Source organism: Zalophus californianus, chromosome 2 (assembly GCF_009762305.2).
Source record: "Zalophus californianus isolate mZalCal1 chromosome 2, mZalCal1.pri.v2, whole genome shotgun sequence".
NCBI classification, from domain to species: Eukaryota; Metazoa; Chordata; class Mammalia; order Carnivora; family Otariidae; genus Zalophus; species Zalophus californianus.
The window spans coordinates 126,877,576-126,903,498 of record NC_045596.1 but is presented as its reverse complement, the minus strand read 5'-3'; the positions used below and the strand labels follow the sequence as shown (position 1 = coordinate 126,903,498).

The following is a 25,923-nucleotide window of genomic DNA, read 5'->3' as shown; positions in this document are numbered from 1 at the left end:
AACTACAGTGCCCAAGAGGCTTGCAGGGATTTAAATCTATTCTTTCACAAATGACTTTACCCACATGGAAAAGTTATTTTTATATCTGTTACTACAATATGCCACCTCCAGTCCACACCCTCCAAAGAAATACGGCTTTCCTATAAGCCTGGAGACAATGTCATAGCAATATAATAAGTTCAAAATGTAGGCAGCCTTCTAGACTATCTGAACACATATGCCACAAAAAGTCCAATTTTGGCCACATGTTTTTTTTGTCTGACTTATACAGACCAATTTGTACCGCAGCTCAGAACGAACATAAAAGAAGGAACTGGGTTTTAGTAGTCTCATATAACAACAACAAATGTACCAGCTAAGTTCTAATTCCATGAGCTAAAAAAAGACAGTCTAATTCTGAGATTTCGCAACTAGAGTTTATACCAACGCTTCAAAATGCAGCTTTTAACTTGGGAAGGAACAAATTCAATATGAAAAACACTGAGGAAAGACTATAAAACCACGGTAATGTCAATAAACTGACTTATAAAAGCTAAATGCACTTTTAGACATGCTGCTTTTGGTGACTGAAGTCATGACCCAGGCATTATTTGATCAGAGATTCTGCATATGAATTTGTTTTCCTTCCCTAAAAAAAAAAAATATTAAGGTACTCAAGTATATGTAAAGTAACTTGAATATTCTACAACAGTATCCTAACAGCCATTATCATTTATAGCACATACACTTAAGGCTGAATTGGGCATACAGCAGTGTTTTGAGAAATACTGTCTTTTTGATATGCCACAATAGCTCTTTGAGAAATGCTGCACTCTACATCATTGTGTGGTTGGGTTTTTTTTTAAAGATTGTATTTATTTATTTGAGAGAGAGAGAGCACAAGCAGGGGGAGGGGCAGAGGGAGAAGCAGATTCCCCGCTGAGCAGGGGGCCCGATGCGGGGCTTGATCCCAGGACCCTGGGATCCTGACCTGAGCCGAAGGCAGATGCTTAACCTACTGAGCCACCCAGGTGCCAGTCATGTGGTTATTTTTAAGGTATAATTTTAAATCTTTCCAGCACAGGGTGAAAAGGAGCAATCATGAAAAATCTCATTATTTGGGGGAAAAAATAATAAAATAGATTAGGTTTCTCAAGACTTGTAACACTGTAGTACTACCTAAAAGAGTAATTCATAGAAAAATATTAATTACTACAGAGCTATGCCAGGGAATGTACTCTGTAGACCAGGTTGTGGGTCACTGAGACATTTTATGATCACACGAAAACAGATTTGGAAGTTAGGTTCTATAATGAAAATGCTACCCCTTTTATAATTTCATCTGCTTGGGAAAGATGTTATAATACAATAAATTACTTTGCCCATGAGTCTTCACAGACAACCATGCCACGTCACACAATCATCAAGATTTTAGTGTAGGGGGCGCCTGGGTGGCTCAGTTGGTTAAGCAACTGCCTTCGGCTCAGGTCATGATCCTGGAGTCCTGGGATCAAGTCCCACATCGGGCTCCCTGCTTGGCGGGGAGTCTGCTTCTCCCTCTGACCCTCTTCCCTCTCGTGCTCTCTATCTCTCATTCTCTCTCTCTCTCAAATAAATAAATAAAATCTTTAAAAAAAAAAAGATTTTAGTGTAGAAGAGGAAAAGGACTTAGCTAAACCTCAGGTCATCTTACATCTTACAATTTCTGATTCCAAGTAAACAGATTTTCATTCATCCTTCATGTTTCTTGAGAAGCACAAAGAAATGTCTAAAAAGGTAGTGAAAAGATGAAGGATTCACCAGGATGTTAGGAATCTCACACCTAATTCTCATTAACAGAAAAAAATTGAGGTTTGTGTTTATCTGAGGTTAATGTGATATATTGTCGGGATGCTGAGAGTAACAGATTACTAAGGAATCCTGCTCTGAGAGTTTACCCTTCTTGTTTTCACTTTTTGTCATGGCAATTTTCAAACACATAAAAGGAGAGAGAAAAGTACAATGAACTGCCATCACTCAGCTTAAAAATTAACAATTTATGGGGGTGCCTGGGTGGCTGAGTTACTTAAGCGTCTGCCTTCGGCTCAGGTCATGATCCCAGGGTCCTGGGATGGAGCCCCACATCGGACTCCCCCGGGAGTCTGCTTCTCCCAATGCCGCTCCCCACCGCTCGTGCTCTCTCTTTCTCTCTCAAATAAATCAAATCTTTGGAAAAAAATTTAACAATTTATGGCCAATCCTAATTCAGCTGATCATAATCTCTTACTGGCACTCCCTGCCTCCGATGGGTCATTTGAAAGTGAAAGCAAATCTCATATACCGTATCTAAACTAAGCAGAATAAAGGGTGCCCAAAGCTGGATCACTTCCTAATCCCCAGAAGCTGTGAATTCTACCTTCTATAGCAAAAGGTGTGACTGTAATCTAGGACTTTAAGGAGGCATTTATCTTCATTTACCCAAGGAGGCTCTAAATGCAATCACATGTTCTCATGAGAGGCAGAGGGAGATCAGACACAGATGTACACAGTGAAGGGGAAGTGAGAGTAAGCGGAGAGGTGCAGCTACAAGCCAAGGACAGCCACCAGAAGCCGGAAGACACAGGAAGCCTCCCCCGGAACCTCAGAGGAACATGGCCTGCCAACACCTTCAGTTTATAATTCTGGCCACCACGACTATGAGAAAATAAATTTCTCTTCTTTAATCCACTGGGTAGGTGGTGATTTGCTAAGGTAGCCATAGGAAACTAATAGCAGGGCGCCTGGGTGGCTCAGTTGGTTAAGCGACTGCCTTGGGCTCAGGTCATGATCCCGGAGTCCTGGGATCGAGTCCCGTATTGGGCTCCCTGCTCAGCGGGGATTCTGCTTCTCCCTCTGACCTTCTCCCCTCTCGAGCTGTTTCTCTCTCTCTCTCAAATAAATAAATAAAATCTTTAAAAAAAAAAAAGGAAACTAACAGCAAACCATATAAACTGAAAAAAAAGTTACTATGCATCTTTAAGAAATAAGGACTCTTTAAAATAATAATACCACTATTATTCCTTTTTTTTTTTTTTTTTTGGTTTAGAGAGCGTGTGCACTCATGCACAAGCAGGGGGAAAGGACAGAAGGGGAGGGAGAGGGACAAGCAGACTCTGCACTGAGCCCAGAGCCCAAAGCAGGGCCTCGCTCAATCTTAGGACCCTAAGATCATGACCCAAGTGGAAACCAAGAGTCGGACACTCAACTGAACCACTGAGGCACTGCTATGGACTTTTAGGTGCCTGGGTGGCTCAGTCGTTAAGCATCTGCCTTCAGCTCAGGTCATGGTCCCAGGGTCCTGGGATCGAGCCCCGCATCGGGCTCCCTGCTCCGCGGGAAGCCGGCTTCTCCCTCTCCCACTCCCCCTGCTTGTGTTCCCTCTTCTCTCACTGTGTCTCCCTCTGTCAGATAAGTAAATAAAATCGTTAAATAAAAAAAACAAAATAAAAAAATAGGGCGCCTGGGTGGCTCAGTTGGTTAAGCGACTGCCTTGGGCTCAGGTCATGATCCTGGAGTCCCGGGATCGAGTCCCGCATCAGGCTCCCTGCTCGGCGGGGAGTCTGCTTCTCCCTCTGACCCTCTTCCCTCTCGTGCTCTCTGTCTCTCATTCTCTCTCTCGCAAATAAATAAATAAAAATAAAAAATCTTTTTAAAAAATAAATAAATAAATAAAACAAGAAACTTCATGGATGGTTCTGCATATTTCCTATCACCTCAAATTAGGAGGCCTGTAGTATCTACTTGTCTCTCTTTTTGTAACATTAACATGATCAGTGGGTTCAGGGGTTATTAGCCTAATCCATCATTATAAAGTTTGCCATCAGCCTTTGACCCCTAGTCACTGGTGACCATTCCCTAGATCTATTATTTCATTAGGAGTAACAAAATGGTTATATTTTATCATTTCTTCTGCATTTATTAGCTAGAATTCTTCTAAAAACACGATATTTTTCAAACTATTTTGTCACTCTGAAATACAGTTTTTTGGCCTTTTTTTTCCCCAGGAAAGGTACTATAACTATGCTTGATAACGTCTAATTTTTAAGGGAGTGCCAGGACCAACACAACGAAGTGTTTGACTACAAAGACCACCTCGTCTGCACTCATTGAGTGTAACCTGCCAACTGCACTCAACTTAGTTCTCACGTTACCAATCCCAATACTTTTCCTACAGTGTAAAACCTATTACTAAATAAAAGCCAGGATCCAGCATAACACGTCAAATTAATGTCAGTTCCTAGGATCTATGCCTTATCAGATCATTCCAAACTCCTCAACTAACCACTCCAAACCATCTGCTCTGAGTCTACTTTATTCTATTTCACTAATACAAACCATCTTGTCATGCCACACTCTGCCTTTGGTTTAGTGTTCCTCACATCTGCCTCGCCCCCTGCGACCCACTAAGGCTGTCCTCTTCCTCCTCCAGGAGTGAAAACACCGGCTCTGGCTGTCCCGCACCCCTCCTCACTTCTGAGAAAAATACAATCCTTCTTTTTAGGAAACCGTTCCTCTTTTTTTTTTTTTTTAAGATTTTATTTATTTATTTGACACAGAGAGAGCGGGAACACAAGCAGGGGGAGTGGGAGACGGAGAAGCCGGCTTCCCGTGGGCAGGGAGCCCGATGCGGGGCTCGATCCCAGGACCCTGGGATTATGACCTGAGCCGAAGGCAGACGCTTAACGACTGAGCCACCCAGGCGCCCAGGAAAACATTCCTCTTCCCCACCCCAACCATGATTTCTTTTTTTTTTTTTTAAGATTTTATTTATTTATTTACTTATTTATTTGACAGAGAAAGAGCACGCACAAGCAGGGGCAGCTGCAGGCAGAGGCAGAGGGAGAAGCAGACTCCCCGCGGAGCAGGGACTCAATCCCCCGCGGAGCAGGGACTCAATCCCAAGACCCTGAGATCAAGACCTGAGCCGAAGGCAGACACTTAACTGACTGAGTCACCCCGGCACACTCCCCAACTATGCATTTCTAAATGGGGCTACCAGTTACCAGATTATTTGTGCCACTGGCCATAAAGGACAAGCATGTCACTCAAGAGAGATCAACCAGAGTCAATCCTGGGATTCTGAGATTTGGACTAAGGGAAAAGGTCAGGCCCCCTTTCTGGCTGCTCTTTGGCTTGCTGGTAGCCATGCCCCAGCCATGCCCCAGCCATGCCCCAGCCATGCCCCAGCCACGTGGAGGGAACTGACCTAGAGAAAAGGGGAGATAAGAGACAGAGAGTCTTGGTGGTACAGGAGTTTTCAGTTTTGGCTTCCCAGAGACTCAGTCACATCACTTTGGCCATGTGAACCAATAAATTCCCCTTCCATACAGTTTAATTTCTATAATTTACGACCAAAGAATTCCTGATACAATCCCCACCATGATTCTTGAAAACTCTGACCACAGTGACCTCTGCCTTGTTTCTTATTGTACTTTCTGTACAAATGACACTTCATTACCTACTGTCCTGATTTTTTATGTGTCAATTACATATCTGTTGCCATCTTTTGTGGCCTCGCAGACATATAACACACCTCTTGACCGCCCCCCTCCCAGTCTCTAGAATGGTGCTAATAGAGCCTCCGTACATAAATAACGATTACCATGCATTGATTTTTTACTTCCATGCTAAGCACTTCACAGCTGTTATTTTATTCAACCCTCACAAAAACTCCCTGGGATTGGCATTCTTATCTCCACTTAACAATGGGGAAGCTAAGGTTCATCAAAGGAAAATAACTTGTCCAAAGTCACACATTTACTAAATGGCAGAGCAGGGATTGGAAACAGATTTGGATTTAAGTTGCCATCCTGCCTTCCACAGTAATAAATCCTTACTACTGAACTTACCAGAGTACAGAATGATCAGAGACTTCCATTTAACCCCCGAGTTTCCACTAACCTCATAGTGCCTTTCCTCCATCATCAACAATAACATTAACATATTAATGTGTAAGTAAATGAGCTATCTGAAAACAAGTATCTTGAAAAAGTTACAATACAATTTTGCCGAAATTGCTACTGGCAACCTGAAGACTAAATGCTGGCATTTCTCTTAAAGTAATAGGTAAAAGGAATGAATATTTAAGACCACTCTGTCAGAACAAGTTGTATACAACTCCCCTGGCAGTGATATTTCAAAACAGCAAAAAGAGATTTGTGAGCACCTGTCAATGTGTGACACGCCTACAGCTCTCCAATTGCTCAGAGGAATATTCCTGTGTCATCATTAGACGTTAATAGTTATCGAGCACCCCCATGGCTTGGAGGCAAGAACAGAAGGTCTTTAGGAAGAAAATGGTTTCTTTCATCTTCACAGCTCAGAAGGAAAGAGGCCAAGACAGTAAGGCAACTTACTGGTAGAGAACCTGAAAGTCACCAGTTCTCATCCCTACATGATCTGCATCCTTCAGGCCAACTTTCTCAACTCCATGCTTATGTCTCCTATTCCTGCCGGACAGATCCACATGTAGCTCTTCATAGCAAATTAACTTTGAGGCAACAGTTTTTCAGCATCTAGCCAAGTATCTTCCATTAAAAAGATTCCCATAAATGTATGTTGGTGGTTGTCTGTTTCTTTTGTACCCTTTCTCATTTTTATCACTTTCCTTGAGGACTTTACACCACACAGGCATTCTTCTGGGGAACAGAATGATTGTCCCTAACTAACTAAAAGGCCAGCAGACGTCAAAAGAGGCCCACTCCTGGGGCGCCTGGGTGGCTCAGTTGGTTGGGCGACTGCCTTCGGTTCAGGTCATGATCCTGGAGTCCCGGGATCGAGCCCCGCATCGGTCTCCCTGCTCAGCGGGGGGTCTGCTTCTCCCTCTGACCCTCCCCCCTCTCGTGTTCTCTCTCTCATTCTCTCTCTCAAATAAATAAATAAAATCTTTAAAAAAAAAAAAAAAAGGGCGCCTGGGTGGCTCAGATGGTTAAGCGTCTGCCTTCGACTCAGGTCATGATCCCAGGGCCTGGGATCGAGTCCCACATCGGGCTCCCTGCTCAGTGCAGAGCCTGCTTCTCCCTCTCTCTCTGCCATTCCCTCTGCTGTGCTCTTCTCTCTAACTCTCTGTCAAATAAATAAATAAAATCTTTTAATAAATAAATAAATAAATAAATAAATAAATAAATAAATAAAAAAGAGGACCACTCCTCACGTATCATTTTGCAACAACACAGCCAAGGGGAGGTATGCCTGGCACACACTGAAGAACGCATCTCTTGGTGAGATAAGACTTTGCTAAGTTGCATACTTTGGTGAAAGACCCTCAAGAATGCAAAGCTGTCTCACACTCAAGAATACCTCATATATGTAAACATATACGGAAATGAAACCATATATGTAAAAGTGCTTTGTAAACCATGAACAGCCAACAGACTATAAATTCCTCCTGTTATGACATGACTATTACAAAGGCACAGATCTGAGGAATAGGTAGTTGTATGGTTTGAAAGGACCTGGTCTGGACAGAAGTGAACTTCAGTTAACAGGAAGGAAAGAGGAGAGACTTTTCAGAGGATACAAGAGAAAGGCTAAGGAACAAAGCAATAAATGGTAGGGGGTGAAGAGCTCCAAGTCAGCAAACCCCCACTCATTTCAACAAATGTGTCTTCAATGTCAGGCATGGGTCTATGTCTTGGGATATGTGGCCAAAGAAAGCCAATACTAACATAGCCAAAGATCCCTGTACTTCATGGAGCTCTATATTCTTACTTAGGGAGAAAGTCAATAAACAATACACATAATAAGTAAATTCTAGTATGTTAGAAGATACGTGCAGGACAGCAGACTAAGGAGGATAGAGAGTATAGAGGGTTTCCAATATTTTGAGCTTAAAAGATGAGCCGAAGAACAGAAGGATGTCAGATTTTGAATGGTGGTCCTCAAAAACAACATTCAATTGCAGGAAAAGTGAGGACAATCATACTCTGAGTGAATAAAATTTGCATAAAATTTGATAAATCCCAATCACCGAGGAACATATAGCTCATTTTCATATTTCTTCTCCTCCCCCTTGTTCAAAATTATTGACAAAAATGTGCTATATAGCATATTTACAGAGGAAGATATAAAAAGACTTAGCCAGAGGCAGAGCAAAGGGAATTACAAGAGATAAGAAGAGCAAAGCAGAGGACAGCAAGAGTAGTTGCAAACCGGGGCACCTGGGTGGCTCAGTTGGTTAAGCAGCTGCCTTCGGCTCGGGTCATGATCCCAGCATCCTGGGATCCAGCCCTGCATCGGGCTCCCTGCTCAGCGGGAAGTCTGCTTCTCCCTCTCCCTCTCCCCCTGCTTGTGTTCCCTTTCTCGCTCTGTCTCTCTGTGTCCAATAAATAAATAAAATCTTTAAAAAAAAAAAAAAGAGTAGTTGCAAACCAGCACCTCAGGAACAGGCTAATTCACCAGGACTTTAGGACTCAGTTTTGTTCTTAAGAAAAGTTGGCTCTAGGTCAAGGATGATTTATAGGTTTCATTTCTGGTAACAACCCCAAACAACTGGCAGAGTCTCCCTGCAGCACAGCCACTGATGAAGACTTCTGGGTCCTACTGAAAATGAATTACATTTTTCTTCCATGGGTTCAAGATAGAGTGTGGGCATGCAAGCCTAAAACGCTGGCCTTTCCTTCCCTAAGTAGATCTTGGTGCTTAAAAAAAAAAAAAAAACAAGTAAACATTCACCAGCCCCCTACTAAGTGAAAGGTAACATCAAGAACAGTGGAGAATTTGGAAGTACAGAGCTTGGTCCGGATCCTAAAGGAATTTATACTCTTTAGTATATTATTAGAAGGTCAAATACATAAAAGATAACATTACAAAGCATCAAATGACTAAGTTTGTAAGATTTCAGTCCAGAGATTCGCATGGCAGGAAATTGCTATAGCAAGAGATAGCCAAGAAAGGCTTAATGGAGGACAAAGGCTCTGAACTGGGCTTTGAATAATACACATCGCTGAAATAACTAGAAAGAGGAAGGGCTACTCCCAGCAGAGTTGGGCAAAAAAGAAGAGGTAGGATGTGCTCAGGAATGAGAACAGACCAGCATGGCAATGAGAGCAAAGGATCGGCACAGGGCACCAGATCATAGATGGATGCCTTGCGTATCACTCAGTATTCTCTGGAGAAACAGAACCAATAGAAGATTTTATACACACACACACACCAGAGGAATTTATTATAAGGAATTGGTTCATGCAATTATGAAGGCTGAGAAGTCTCACAATCTACAGTCAGCAAGCAGGAGAGCCAATAATATAGCTCAAGTTCAAGTCCAAGTTTGAGTCTACAGGCAGAGAAGATTGATGGCCTAGCTCAAAGACAGTCAGGCAAAGAGTGTGAATTCTTCCTTACTCGGTCTTTTTGTTCAATTCATGTCTTCAACAGACTGAATGAGATCCACCCATAATGACAAAGGCAAACTATTTTACTCAGTATACCACTTCAAATGTTAATCTCATCCAGAAACACCCTCACAGACATACCCAGAATACTGTTTAACCAAATATCTGGGCCAGTCAAGTTGGCACATAAAATTAATCATCCCACTTTGAGTTGAGTCGTTACCAGTAGACTATAAGGACCATGATCAGTGACATGGGCAGAGCCATACTTTATAAAATCAAACTGACTATGGCATGAAAATGGATTAGAGAAAGAAAAACTGGAAACAAAAACAAGATAAAACATATTATAATTGACCATGTGATAGTAAGAGGTAGATCACCAACAAATAAACATGTACAGGATTCTATTCGATATAAGGTACTCTGCTAGTACTCTTAAGTGCCACCCTATAGTTTAATTTGATGTCTGGATCCAAATATAGACCTCTCCCACAGGAACTGGAAAAGCAAGCCTAAGGTTCCAAAGGTTAGAGAGGAGGATGCAGATTTATAAATTATCCCGATAAGAAAGAGAGCCAAGTTGAGAGTTTGCCCCAGGCATGCCTATACTGACAAGCTCGGAGGACAGCAGTTTGAGTCAATCAGGCTTGAGACGGGAAGCCTCATCAAACCTACTCTATTTGTGATTCACTGTGAAGGAATGACCAACCACTCCTCAGTGACAAACTAACCCTAGACCATGATCAAGAGGTAGGATTACTTTAAGGCAAAAAAAAAGGGAGGCAGCAACACAACCAGGCCCCAGACACCTAAACACGAGCAAGGAGCAGATTCATCTGCAGCAAAGCTAGGGTCTGCCTTTCAAATAGGACATGCAAGGTCCTAAACAGTCACACGGCAGCAAAGTACCAGGAAGAAATTCAGAGAAGGTCAAACTTAATCAAGCTGATAAGAAATCTGCATTAACCATTAAGTGTTTAATACAACTCATGTAAATAGTGTTTCCTGAAGCAAATCAAGGCCAACAAAAGTCTCATCCACAAACAATGAATCATGGAACACTACATCAAAAACTAATGATGTAATGTATGGTGATTAACATAACAATAAAAATTTTTTAAAAATTAAAAAAAAGTCTCATTGTCAGATTTTTTCACATGCATTTAAATGACTATGTCTTGGTTAAAATAAGCAAAAATGTCAACATTTTGTAATATACACAAATAAGAGATTTTAAATACTCAACTTAAAAAACTGACCTCATGTTACAGAATAGACAATAATCAAGAATACATTAGACAGGCTGCATCTTCCCCCAAAAAGCTCAAAATAAGAGCATACAAAAACTATAAAGTACTCCATGTCCTAAGAAATAGTTTTATTAAGAAAATTTGGGGGGGCACCTGGGTGGCTCAGTCATTAAGCATCTGACTTCGAATCCCAGGGTCTTGGAATCAAGCCCCTCATCGGGCTCCTTGCTCCACGGGAAGCCTGCTTCTCCCTCTCCCACTCCCCTTGCTTCTACTTCTTCTCTCGCTGTCAAATAAATAAATAAAATCTTAAAAGAAAAGAAAAGGGCGCCTGGGTGGCTCAGTCGTTAAGCGTCTGCCTTCGGCTCAGGTCATGATCCCAGGGTCTGGGATTGAGCCCCACATCAGGCTCCCTGTTCAGCGGGAAGCCTGCTTCTCCCTCTCCCATCCCCTCTGCTTGTGTTCCCTCTCTCGCTTTGTCTCTCTCTGTCAAATAAATAAATAAAATCTTTTTTAAAAAATTAAAAATTAAAAAAAATTTTTTTCATTAAAAAAAATCAAGGAACATTTCCCCTAATAAAACAAATATGGACAGACATCATTACTTGTAAGATTTTATTTATTTGTCAGAAAGACGGGGAGAGAGAGGCAGGCAGAGGGAGAAGCAGACTCCCCGCTGAGCAGGGAGCCCAATGCGGGACTCATCCCAGGACCCTGGGATCATGACCTGAACCAAAGGCAGATGCTTAAACGACTGAGCCACCCAGGCACCCCTGGACAGACGTCATTTTGAAGATACACAAAATATTCATGCTAACAGACCTACTAAAGGCATTTTTTTTTTTTTAAGATTTTATTTATTTATTTGACAGAGAGAGAGACAGTGAGAGAGGAAACACAAGCAGGAGGAGCGGGAGAAGGAGAAGCAGGCTTCCTGCCGAGCAGGGAGCCCGATGCGGGGCTTGATCCCAGGACCCTGGGATCATGACCTGAGCCGAAGGCAGACGCTTAACGACTGAGCCACCCAGGTGCCCCTAAAGGCATTTTTAAAATACAGCTTGTATCACTATATACTTACACGTGAATACATGCATGTGTATATATGTGTACATATGTGTGTATACAGACATATATTTTTTTATACTCATTTTGATATGTTACAAAGAAAATCCTAAAATGGATGAACTCCAAGTACAAGTTCTACGAACACAACAAACAGAAGACACTCATTTTGAGGAATGACACATAATCCTCTAATTTAGGGCACCCGGGTGGCTCAGTCATTAAGTGTCTGCCTCCGGCTCAGGTCACGGTCCCAGGGTCCCAGAACGGAGTCCCACGTTGAGCTCCCTGCTCAACAGGGACTCTGCTTCTCCCTCTGACCCTCACGCTGCTTGTGCTCTCTCTCTCTCTCAAATAAGTAAATTTTTTAAAAAATCTTTTAAAAATCCTCTAATTTAATGGTTATGAACCAAGCTTGGACTCAATGAAAATATTAATCTATCCTCTAAGATAGTCAATAAAAACTTTGCCACAGGAATTCCTAAAATGTTCCTGCCTCAATGACCCTAAGTCATGAAATTTAGCCAAAGTATCTTATTTCACATTTTTCACATACAGAAAAGTAAAATCCATTCCTGGCACTTTCTATAAACCTAAAGATCTTAAAATTGACCCATTACCAATATTTCAACAAAGGTAAACTCTAACAATAAAAGAAGAGCTAAAATACATTCACTCTGTATTCTGCAAAACCTAGTGGATCCTCTGAACTCCTTAAAGGCATGTCCTAGAATAATGTTCTTAAGAAAATGTTTGGGGAAAAAAAAAAAAAAAACCTATGCTCCATAAAAACTAATTAGCAGCTCATCCACCAACTGCAGAGTATTTTTATAGCTGTTATCAATTACTATCTTCTCTTGGGGAAAATATTAAAACCAAAAAGAACCTAAAATGTGAGGAAATGAGGCAAGACTCACCTAAAAGCTCAGGCCCTTTGCTACTATGACCTCCTGCTTCAGGGTCTGATCACATATTAATCATTTCCATCTTCAGTCTTACACATAAAGAAAAAAGGTACCAATATAATTTTAAATGGGAGAACATAGTACAGGAAGTATAAATTAGAGAAATTTAATATTTTCTTGTCTTTGACTTTCACAAAACTTTCCTACAGAAAACACTCACACAGGTGTACTTTAAGAATGTTTTCTAAAGCACTGTTCTTAATATAGAAAAATGGGAAACAACCCAAATTTCCAACAATAGGAAACTGTTTAAATAACCTGTGATGTAATGTTATACAGTCAGATGCTCTATATGTATGATAATGGAAATACTCTTAAGATCTACTGAGCTAGGGGCGCCTGGGTGGCTCAGTCGGTTAAGCGGCTGCCTTCGGCTCAGGTCATGATCCCGGAGTCCTGGGATCGAGCGCCGCATCGGGCTCCCTGCTCCACGGGAAGCCTGCTTCTCCCTTTTCCTTCTGCCTGCTGCTCTGCCTAATTGTGCTCTCTATCTCTCTGTCAAATAAATAAACTTTTAAAAAAAATCTTTAAGATCTACTAAGCTAAAAATAAAAACCAAGTTTAAAGTTGTTTAGTAATACCCATGTAGTAATTATCACAATAATATTGTAATATGGAGATAAATTTTGAGGAAAAACCATATAGCACTTCCTCCAGCATATAAGATTACAGTGCACTTTAAATTTCAACATGACATATTTCTATAATGTTTGAATGTTGAATAATATATATTATGTGTATAATCAGAAAAAGTTTTAAGTTACTGATACACTTGAGGGAAAATAGGAGAAGTTAGGATAAACAGAAAATGTAGGGTGTTAAAAACTTTTTTTTTTAAAGATTTATTCATTTATTTTAGAGAGAGCGAGCATGAGCTGGAGGGACAAAAGGAGAGAGAATCTGAAGCCGACCCGAAGCTCAGTGTGCAGAGCTCCACATGAGCCTGAGATCACAACCTGAGCTGAAACCAAGAGTCGGATGTTCAACCAACTGCGCCACCCAAGCGCCCCAAAACTTTTCTATAAATCCTCTAAAATAACATCCATCTCTTCCTCTGTTTTAGAAAAGTTATATCCTTATTCCTAGAACTTCAAAATTAAGGATCTATGCGTATAGATACTGGAAAAGCCCTCTGAGCATCTCCTGTTAGTCATAGCTTCTCAGGATAAAAGTTTAGCCCAAATTCCAGTATTTATCAAATTTAACTGGATTCCTAAACAGTTGCAGACCAACTGCATTAAGTATCTCTAATTCTACTTAAAAGTTATTACAGAATTAACAAAAAAGGTACAGAGTCTACAGACTCTAAAGATATTTGAAGCTTTTTCATAATGGAAATATGAGGAGTTAGAGATAACTACTCTTGAATCGGCAGTTCCGTAACCTATTCGAACACTGTAAAAACTAGATTAAAACAGAAAAGAGAATTACCTAGAAAGGTAACTGAGAAATAACAAGCATGGGGAAATTTTCCACCTGCCTGGAAAGGGGTATGAACCTGCACTAGGAGAGGTTTGTCTCTACAGTCATGGGACCTTGACAAACATTTGAATTCCCATACCTCACTTTCCTCATCTACAAAATGAAAAAACTGAGCAGAAACCATCTCTATAGTCCTTTCAGCTCTAAAATTCTGAAAGCACACCCTTACACTATCCTGGCCAAAGGATTTTTTTTTTTAATTATATACCTGCACACATCACAGAATATAAGGTGTAAAGGTACATAGCCCAAAACAGCAGACTCCTGTGTAGCTCCTTTCCACCCCTGAATTCCATTCCCCAAAATTAGCTCCTTCAACTCTTGAAGATGTTTCTTCTGGTAATTACTTCCACATTTGTAAATCATACATTTACGTTAGTACTTCCTGATTTTTTCAATTTTAGACATTATCAAAAGTTCTTTTCTCAATCTATTGGGGCATTTATTCACCTACCCCATGTCCCCAGGTACAGCCACACTGTTGAGATGCAAACAATATAAAAATTACATACACATATATGTGTGTACATATTTACATACTGTCCTGTCCCCAGTGAGGTCATGTTTTGGTTAAGAAATGAGATCTCATTTCACATCCGAACACTTCACAAAGTGTAGTAGGCAAAAAACTGAAAGCTTGGCCTCTGTATTAGAAATCCTGAATCTGGGTCTGAGTCCACCATATACAGGAGCAAATTGTGAAAATGTGTTGGGCGCCTAGGAGGCTCAGTCATTTAGCGTCTGCCTTCGGCTCAGGTCATGATCCCGGGGTCGTGGGATCAAGCCTCGCATCGGGCTCCCTGCTCCACGGGAAGCCTGCTTCTCCCTCTCCCACTCCCCCTGCTTGTGTTCCCCTTCTCGCTGTATCTCTCTCTGCCAAATAAATAAATAAAATCTTTAAAAAAAAAATTGGAGTTGGGAAGCCATGAAAGCAGGGCTCTGATACATGTACCACTCATGGTCACAGCCTGGATAAATCCAGAAGAAGGCAGGCTTCCTCTGAGCCCAGCCACAGCAAGCTGCCCTCACCTGCAGCCAATGAGAAGCCCCCACCACCTTAAACTCTCATTTTCCTCCAATGAACTTTTGTTCAAAACAACACCCCTCCCAACTTCTTCCTTTCCTCTATAAAAGGATGCTCTGGGGGCACCTGGGTGGCTCAGTCAGTTGGTCAGTTGAGCACCAAACTCTTGATTTCGGTTCAGGTCATGATCTCAGGGTTATAAGATCCAGCCCCGAGTTGGGCTCCACACTAAGCATGGAACGTGCTTAAGATTCTCTCTCTCCCCCTCTACCCTACAACCCCCCCACCCCCCAAAAAAGATGCTCTCCTCCTTTGTTCTCTGGACTTGCCTGTGGTTCACTATAGTTTACTCGTCCCAGATTGCAATTTTTCTGCTATTCTCAAATAAGCTCAATTTTGCTGGCTGAATAGTTAATCTTTTTTCTTTTAAAAGGTTGACATTTCACGGTGTCAGAAGTGGGAACTGAAGGAGAGGAACCCCTGAGAAACTAATGACCCCCAGAACCTTGTGTGGAACCCACTGGAGCCCCTTGTACTCTCCACTTCCAAGAGTTGTCTTCTTCCTTTCAATTCAGTAAGTCTCCTCTTGGATTCAAGCTCCCTTCTTTGGGTTATCTCTCTGATTTTATTCAGGATCTGTTTTCTTAAAGGCATCTTTTTGGTGAGTACCCATTTGTTTTCTGAACCTCTGGTTTTGTTTTGTTTTTAAGATTTATTTATTGGGGGGGTGGAGAGTAGAGGGAGGGGCAGAGGGAGAGAATCTTTCAAGCAGACTCTCCGCTGAGGGCAGAGCCTGACGCAGGTCTCCATCCCATGACCCCTAAGATCATGACCTGAGCCGAAACCAAGCGTCGGCCACTTAACCGACGGAACCACCCAGCGGGGTCCCTGAACCTCTGGTTTTGAAGAATGGAATCCAAATCCCCTAAATTCTCTCAAGAGATCCACCTTCTGTGACCCTGTTTGGTTTTATGTTCAAAACCTATAGTCTCTCCTCATGAGCATTCTTAAGTAAATGGACCAACTTGTCCAAAGATAATTGAGATCTCCAATGGCCATTATGAGGAACTTTCAACCTCCCCTTACCTGCTTTTTTCACAACCAAATTAGAAGGCTGCAGCTCTAAAATTAAATAGACTGAATGGGATTCCTATTTTAGTTGGTACCTGGAGGCTTCTAAACATATCCAAGATTCTAAAATCGCCTTTTTACAAAATACCATTTCTAAATTAACTGAGGTGAACAAACAAGCAAAAGAAGACGAGAAAGCTTCTGAGGCCTTTTTCCCCTCCCCTGTCTTCTTCGTCTCCAGTGCTAGCTTCCCCTTTCCCTTCTGGACTGTCCTTATCTCCTCTATACCCTCCACTTTCCTAATCCCAATCCCCTCACCACTTGCCTATTTCTCCAATCCTCTCCCCACTTCCTCCTCCCCCAAACCTATTAAAACCTGATTTAAAATCAGACCCTGTGAGGATCCAAATGTGAAGCCCTAATTTCTTATGTTCCCTGGACTATGAGCCTGTCAAAGATTTTCCCAAAGTAACCAAGGACCCCAGTGGATTTGCTGAGGAACTTCATATGGTCAAACTTACCAACCTGGCTTCTCTGACTTACGTCAGCTAGGCAATATGCTTGTCAGTGAAGGCCAGGCCCAACATTGGATGAAACTGCCAAGTGGAATGATGCCTCAAAGTCTTCAGAATTACAACCTGGGGACAGAGAAACCCCCCACTGCCTAATTTTTATGCTCAGGTTCAGAGAATAACCAAACCACTTCATTTGGCAGTTCCTAGGACTTTCCCAAAGTCAGTCAACTGGAATAAGATTCAGGCTTGTGCCCAGTAGTCCAATGAACCCACGCATGATTATCACAGCCGGCTCCAAATTGTTTTTAAAGAAAATTCTGATCTTCCTTTGGATGTTAAATCCACTCGGGTAGGCTTTAACTCCACTTATTAATGGGCTGAACTGGGATATTTCTCTTCTGCTAAAAAGACAAGGATGAAAAGGGAATCTATGTCAACTCCAGATTTAGTTAATTTAGCAAACAAGCTCCCATGCCCAAGATGATTCAACTAAAAAGTAAGACCACTGAAATCCTTAATTTTCAACACCAACAAATGGAGGCCTCTAAACAAACCCAAAAGCTTCCTCATCTCCACCCATTATTACAAAAAGCCAGGACATTAGAATAAAGACTGCCACAAACTTAAATGTTCCAGGTGCCTTCAGCCCTCTAACCATCCTTTCCAATGTCCTCCTAATCCCAAATAACAGGACTCCAAGGAACTCTAAGGGCCTTTACCAATCCTTCCCCTTTGTCGACTTGGAGAAACCACTCTCCAGATTAGGAATGAATCTTTCTCTGTCCTTACTGACACCAGAGCTACATTCTCAGTGCTCATCATATTAAACAGCCCCTGCCTCCAAGTACTTAAAGCAGTTCAAACCGTGGGGGTCTCTAATAAACCTCAACACGTTCCTATCTCTACACCTAACCCTTTTACTTAGACCCTTTAAGAGACCCTTTTCTCTTTAAGAGCCACCCTTTTCTCCTTAATTCCCCCACCACTATTCATTTTTTGAGCCAACATTTCTTAGAAAAAGGTTATGCAGGAATTTCTTTCTCCTGAAAAGGGGAAACAATTTTAGAATTTGAAAACAGCAACCAAAATAGCCAACTAAGTGAATCAAATGACCCTTTAACATCTTTTATTTGCTCCATCCCTGGCAGCACTTGAGCTAATACCATGACACTAATTATCTGTCCCTATTAGATCAGCTACCATCCTCCTTATGGGCAAAATCCTCTACTAATATTGACAGAATCCACAATGTATCTCCTATTAAGATCCAAACTGATCCCCCAAAACCTCTCCCCTGAATTAATCCATATCATATAAATAAAGAGAGCCTTCGAGGCATTAACTCAGTAATAGAAGACTATAAGGCCCAGGGTCTCATTATCCCTTACACCAGGCCCCACAACACTCCTATTTTACCTGGGAAGGAAGTAAATGGCCATAATGGAAGCTTGTCCGTGACCTCTGAGCCGTGTTGTCACCTGTTGCCCCCAATCCCCACACTTTATTAGCCTCCATCCCTACTGAGGGCAAATTTTTTTCTGATTAACATATATAGTGCTTTTCTAATACCCCAGTGGATAAACAAGTCAATACCGCCCCCCTTTACTTGGGAAGGACAGCAAAACACTTGGATAGCAATGCCTCAGGGTTTCACTGAAAGCCCTTATTTCTTTTAAGCTTTAAGGGCTGACCTAGATGATATCAAGTTCCCTGGAGTCGCCACTTTAACACAATATGTGAATGACTTACTTCTCCGCTCCCCTTCCCAAGCCGCCTCACAAGAAGACAGCATCCCTGTGCTAAAACTCCTGGGCAAGAAGGGACATCAATTCTCTAAGAAAAAATTATAATTTGTACAAACTCAAGTACGATATTCAGAAGATCTAATCTCAGAACAAAGACTGCATCTAGAGCCAGACAGGCTTTGTGGCACCCTGAACTTCCCAAAGCCCCAAATCAAACATCAGCTGCAAGGCTTGCTTGTACTAGCAGGCTTCTGCAGCAACTGGGTCCCAGACTTTTCCCCTATGGCCCAACCTGTACACACCTTGTTAAAAACTACTAAACCTGATCCTATCATCTGAAAGATTCAGATAACATGACTTTTTAAATCTTAAAGTTTAGGGGAAAAAAAAAAAAAACCTGCCTTTGTACACCCCAATTATCAACTCCCTTTCTTCCTTTTTGTATATGAAAAAGAAGAGAGTGCCCTTGGAGCACTCACCCAAAAGCATGGGGATCACCACCGGCCCACAGGATATTACAGCCAACAACTAGATCCTGTGGCCTGTGGGTAACCCCCTTGCCTCAGAGCTATGCCTGCTACTCCCCTTCTTGTAAAGGCCACTGAGGAAATGGTCATGGGGTCCCGTTTAACCATCTTTGTGCCACATGCAGTTGAACTCTAACTCTCATCATAACATCTGTACGTAAACTGTCTCACTCCCTATGAAATGTTCTTCTCAAGTGCCCCCTAGATCACTGTAATAATTCGCCGTAATAACCTTAGCCCTGCTAGTCTTTTTCCCTCCTTCCCTGATGAAACCCCCTATGACTGTTCAATACCAACAGATCACCCTCTGACCCCCTGTGATGACTTACAGAAAACTCCTTTGAATAATCCTTACTCCTCGTGGTTCACTGATTGTTCTTATGTGAAACATGAAGATGGGAAATATGCCGAGTATGCATTATTGACTCCTTTTGAAGTAATTAAAGTGGAACCTTTAACTTTGGCTACTTCAACCCAACAAGCCAAACTATGCACACGGGGACCTGTATCCTAGCCAATGGCAAAACTGCCAACATTTATACCGATAGTAGATAGACCTTTGGAGTGGCCCACAACTTTGGAATGTTATGGCAGCAACATGGCTTCCTTAATACCAGCAGAGACAAAATTAAAAACAGACCGTTTTTTCCCCCAGAAATTATTGGATACCACAGTTACCTTCTGCTTTGGCTATTACTACGACCCCAGAGCATTCTGAGCTTGACTCTCAGAAAGCTAAAGGAGGGCGCCTGGGTGGCTCAGTTGGTTAAGCGCCTGCCTTTGGTTCAGGTCATGATCCTGGAGTCCCAGAATCGAGTCCTGCATCGGGCTTCTGCTCAGCGGGGAGTCTGCTTCTCCCTCTGACCCTCTTCCCTCTCGTGCTTTCTATCTCTCATTCTCTCTCTCTCTCAAATAAATAAATAAAAACTTAAAAAAAAAAAAAGAAAGCTAAAGGAAAGCAACTTGCTGACATTTCTGCAAAATATGGTGCCCTCCAAAGGTCCAAAAGTCACACCTCTGTCATGGTCCAAAGGAACTCACCTCCAGATGATAATGTGGAGAACTGACCAGAGACACCCAACAATCAGGACCAGAAAGGAAAGACAATATTGGCAATCAGATGGTTGTTGGTAGGATACAAAGAGAAACCTCTCATTTGGACCAAATAACGAGCCAGTCCTACCAGAAATTCTAAAATTCCCACTTTTGACCATCGTACATGCATTAAACCATTGACCTATAGATAAAATGATAATGTTTATGAATCAGTACTGGTAGGGAAATATTAACAAGGCTTCAGAAAGTGCCTACTTAACTTGTCCCACTTGCCCAAAATAAAATCCTGGGAAACCCATCTGCACAGCTCCTGGGCACTTTAAATTGCCTAATGAACCACTCAAGGTTTGGCAAATGGACTTCATTCAGCTACTTCCATCTCATGGATATAAACAGGTTTTGGTAATGATTTGTATGCTTTTCCACTAGGTCAAAACCTTCTCAAGTGGACAAGCTACTGCCTCTTCAGAAGTTAAACGCTACTGGAAAAAGACTCATCCATACATAAGGGATCTTGATCTCCATAGCAACCAGGGAACCCATTTTACTGGCCAAATATTATGGCAAGTCTGTGCTGTTTGGCCAGTTTTACAGCATTTTCACTCTACTTATCATCCTCAGTCCTCAGGATGACTCAAATGAACCAATGACATCATCAAAACTCAACTGGCAAAATTTGTGGAAACTCTCCAAATACCTTGGTGGTTGGTTCTTCTAAATCTCAGATCCATCCCCTTTGGAACTCATAAACTCCCACCCTTTGAGATATTTACTGGGTGCTCCATAAATCTAGCTTCCACCTCTTTTTACCTGCACCTAATAAAAGGAGAGACACTTCAGTATGGCAAATGTCTAATTACATCCCTTGAAAATAATCACGTTCTAGTGGAGCAATCTCTTCACAGTGCACTCCGGGGAAATGAAGACTTTGAACACCACACCCTGCAACCTGGGGATTTTGTTTATTGGAAAAGACCTCTACAAAAAGACTCTCTTCAACAACACTGGAAAGGCCCTGATCAAGCATTACTGACCAATCCTTGTGCAGCCAAAATCCAAGGAGTGGACTCCTGGATCCATGTGTCTCCTATAAAGAGAGCCCCCAAACCACCTGGGTGACCTCAAATTGAAGATTTCCAGGAACTGAAGCAGACAAGAGCTGAAGCACATAGCTTTCCCCGTGATGATGGGAGCAGGCCAATATTCTTTCTTTATCTTAACTCCATTTCTCATTCTCTGTCCTGGAGAGACAATGCCCTCCTTCACATTTCCCAATTCCTCACAAAAGGGGGAAACCTTTCTGATTGTTCAGCTGCTGTTGGATCTTCCCATTCAGTCCTGACTGGGTAGTCTTCCTCACAGCAATCCTCTCCTTCATCTCCACTGCAACCACTAACTCTACCTGCACCTCTCCGGATATGTCACTAAGTCAAATGTCTACAAGCAGGTTTTCCTGTACCTTGCTTGGATCTCTCCCCTGGAGTAACTCTCAGTACAACTAATTGTACTTATTCCACCCATACCGTGGCCCATTCTGACTACTACCTTAGGTCTGCTTGCCCTCGCAAAACAACCCCTCTATATGGCCTTCAAGAACAAAGTCCACAGAACAGGAGGATTTCTCCCTAATTATTCCTCAAACACCACTGACCCTTGGCTTGAAAGGACCAACTGAATAATCCCAATGAACAGGCACTATTAATAATCAAACCCTAGCAGGAATCCTATGTGCACCACCTGATTTTACCTTTGTGGAGAACAGGCCTCTCAATGGGCCTATGAATATTTAGGCAGCTGGTAGACTGGAGGCCAATGCTTGCTAGAGTTTCTAACCGTCTCTGTGCACATCCACAATAAATCTGAAGCCTTTCATTGGTCTTCCCCATTAAATCTTCACCGCTGTCTTAACCAGGAACTCCCAGGAGGTATACATGACTCCGGATTTGCCTCTATTGGAAGGGCACTTATCCCTACCGTAGGTACTCACACCAATGAACAAACGTGATAGCAAGCACCTGACGCACATGAATCAATTCTCCCGGAGAAGTAGAAACCCAAATACATAAAATTAAGGAACAAGCATATTGGCTACAACAAATTCCACATGACGATCCATGGTCCTTTGATCTCTTCAGCTAGTTACTTTCAGCTTTAGGCTCCTGGTTTAGGACTATTATACAAACTGGGGTCATTATTCTGCTCCTCTCATCTTTTTTTATATAATCATTTTTTAAGCTTTGTACGTGGTGCCTGTCAAACTTTCGTAGAAACAACGTACCCAGTAAGGGTTGCTGACTCAATGCATCAAGATGATCTTCAATGCTTACAACCTTGATAAGATACAGACTTTAGATGGGAAATGCCTGAGAACTCTCCCTTCTGCCTTTCCGCTGTTACTCAAATGTGGCCTCAACAGTTTCCAATCTGGGCACTTCCTCTGATATGAGACCTAACACCCAGGAAAGGTCCTTCCTCCTATCAAGAGACAGAAATGTTTCTAATAAGGAGATGACCAACTCTTGATCAGCGATGCTCTTAAAGAAAGACCTTGATCAAAAGGGGGAAATGTGAAAATGTGTTAAAGAAACCGACCTCAAAATTGGCATTGGGAAGCCATGAAGGAGGGCTCTGATACCCATACCACTCGTGGTCGCAGCCTGCACAATCCAGAAGGAAGGCTTCCTCTCAGCCCAGCCACAGCAAGCTGCCCTCACCTGCAGCCAGTGAGAAGCCCCCACCGCTTAGAACTCTCATTTGTCCTCCAAAGTGCTTTTGTTCAAACAAATCCCTCCCAACTTCCTCCTTTCCTCTATAAAAGGACACTTTCCTCCTTTGTTCTCCCAAATTGCCTATGGTTCGTCAACCTTTGCCTGTCCCGAACTGCAATTCCTCTGCCACTCCTGAATAAACTCCATTTTGTTGGTTGAATTACCTTTTCTTTTAAGCCTTTTCCTTTTAAAAGGTTGACAGAAGTATGTACCTAAAAGTTCCTTATTTTCTCTGAATCTTATCCGTTTTCCTCCTATATAGTCTAAATAGAACAGTACTCACTACAAAAGTTAAATCACAAAGCACAAATACAGTACATGTCAAAGCCCTTTGCTGATCATGAAGCACTACAGAAAGGTTACTTTCAGTTATTGTCTTTACTAAGAGATCAGATCTCTATAAATTAAATCCCTGACATTACTGGTCACTCTTGAGCACCATTCCTCTAGTGAAACTAAGAATTGGAAGTCGCTGAGACAGTGAAGTAGGTAGAAATTGTGTTCCAAGGCCAGAATCTGAGTGCCCAACTCTTCAAAGGGCCCGTGTATTGCCGCCCTATGAAACGTGTACACAGACTAAAGATCAAGCACCTAAGCATGGATCTGAGAAGGCAATGTTTTGTTTTGTTTTGTTTTTTTAAAGATTTTATGTATTTATTTGACAGAGAGAGGCACAGTGGGAGAGGGAGAAGCAGGCTTCCCGTGGAGCAGGGAGCCCGATGCGGGGCTCGATCCCAGGACCCTGGGATCATGATCTGAGCCGAAGGCAGACGCCTAACGACAGGCGCCCAAAAGCAATGTTGTTTTATATTTGCAGGGAGAGGAAGCTTCTTTATCAAAATTTTATTTTAAGTAATACAAGAACAAAATTTCAAAAGTCCCTCCTCAGGCAACTCTTGCTTCCTCTAATTTGTACCTCTCTATTTCTACATAATTTGTTTGCACATCTGCTTTTTGATTTGCAGACATTATCTACTGGCTTCCTATGAACTTTGTGGAGAAAGTGTTCAGAGCCAAACTTGGGATATTATCATGCAGAACTGTCCAGTGATGCATTACTCCAGTCCTTTGATTTCTAGTCTTCAAAGGCCTACATTACAAGCAATACAACCAATAGTGTCTCTGTGTAGAGGAAAGAAGGAAGCTAGCTGGGCAGTTGGGCCTAAATTAGGAGACCACTCTAAACTTCTCTCTGAATCTAGTTCCCTGAGGTTGTTTCTTTTGCCCTTTTGACCCACCCCACACAATTTAATCCTGTTCCGAAAGCTATAGGACAAACGAAAAATGGGACCCCAAACTTAATGCATTTCAAGGTAAGCGTGGGCACAATTCTTAAGAGCTCTGTGGAAAGGGATTAACTTCAGCTAAAAGAAAGCAGCTTTTAATTATCTGAAAAGTGATCTAAAGCCGACAAGTATGCAGCATTAAAATTCATGGGCTGGATCTCCTGCATATCTGTCCAGAGGTGACCACTAATGTTCTCCAAATGTAGACTTCAGCTGGGGTGTGCTAGGTTTTGGCAGGGACAACAGCCTGTTTGTGCCAGATGTACAAGTGAACTTGAGGTGAGGTGGGTGACCCTGCCAAGCAGGCATGGTACATTAAGGAGAGGAAATCTTTTCTCTCATTAATCAACAGGATAAAGGTGATTAAGCAGGAATTATTTTTCAATGACCTACATAATTTCATCAGGGCTGCTGGGGCTATTAGCAGAGAGCAGATGACTTCCTAATAAGATGAATTTGATAGCAGAGCCCTTCCAGAAAAGCCTGCGGGTGGGCCCAATCGGTCGGCTTGCTACTACTCGTCAGGGCTGTCTCTCTTCTGCTTGGGGCTCCTTCCTCCAACGGGGACATTTCCCCGTCGCTGGATGGCGGAGGCTGCAGCACTCGCTGAACGGTGGAAGCAGGCTCAGTTAAGAACCGATGGGTCCAGGTGGTGAAACAAAGCTCACGTGATTCCCAAAGTTCCAAGCAAACAAGACTACAGCTGCTACCAACACCTTTCTCTGGCCGGGCTTGCTAGTTCCATTCCCCCAGCAGAAACAGGGTTAACAAGGAAGCTTTGTTGGAGTCAGGGCGGGGGAGAGACGGACAGACACGCAGGCACACCACCAATAACAACCACTACGACTTGAACGCAGTTTCATTAGAGACCTTACGAAATTGAGCAACAGCCACCCAACAAGTCCGTCCTTAACACCAGGAGAGTACAGCAAACCTCAGAGTGGCACCACCTCTGCCTACTGTGTAAAAGCGAGGTGGCTTGGAGAGGAAAACTGAGCCCTAGACCTCTCCGCCTCCGCCCGTTCCTCCCGTAGGACCCCCGCTCTCTAGCCTCAGGGACCAAGGAACGAGGTGGAGAGTCCCGATGACATCTTTCGCCGTCAAAACAAGCTGGCTCCCTCTCCCCCGGGGTCAGTCACCGAGGAACGCCCGTTCCCACAGCTCTGGCAGCCACCTCCTCCCCGCCGTGCTGCGGCCCGACGCAGCGATCTTGTTTGGGATATTCCCAGCGCAACCCCCATCCCAAAACCTGCTCCTCCAGCCCAGTCGGGGGGAATGCAAGGAAAGGACCCGTCTGCTCTCCCCCCTCTCTTAAGCCCCTAAAATAAAGGAATCCCTCAAGCGCAAAGTTCAAAGCAGGATGCCACGTACCTGTGCGCGGACCCGGCTCCTCCTCCCTCCAAGCGCGGGACTCTCCCGACAAGTATCCCCAAACAGCCGGGAAAGTTTGTGCCGCCGTCCTAGGGGCGCGGGCCGGTGAGTCGCCACCGGCGCCGGGCACCGGGTGGTGTGGGGAGCCGGCTCCTCCCCGCCCGGCTCCAACTCCACAAACAGCCAGGCCCTAGGAAGAAAGTAGGAGGAGGGAGAAGGTTTGAGCGCAACTTTTCGACCGTGCGTCAGCGGGTGACCGAGCCGCGCGAATCCGGGGCTCCGCACCACTCCCCCCTCCTCCAAACTCTTCTCTCGGGAGGGCGGGCGGGGCGAGCCGGGGCGGGGCGGGGCCCGACCTGCACGGCGGCCCAGGGGAGCGTGCAACCCGGCCCCGCCCCGGCCGCCGCCAGCCCCGCCCCCGCCCCTGCCCCCGGGACGCGCGGCCGCCAGGTGCGCGGGAGCTCGGGCT

General features: G+C 43.2%; 1 protein-coding gene across 2 annotated transcripts in view; it reads right to left on the bottom strand.

Moving 5' to 3' along the window:
- FAM160A1 (family with sequence similarity 160 member A1) overlaps window positions 1-25,722 on the bottom strand; it is a 228,412-nt gene extending 202,690 nt beyond the window's left edge. For both annotated transcript variants that reach the window (XM_027597673.2, XM_027597674.2), the window contains exon 1: window positions 25,455-25,722. The gene's annotated coding sequence lies outside the window, so the exon portion shown is untranslated. The remainder of the gene's footprint in view (window positions 1-25,454) is intronic.
- Window positions 25,723-25,923: the final 201 nt, after the last annotated feature.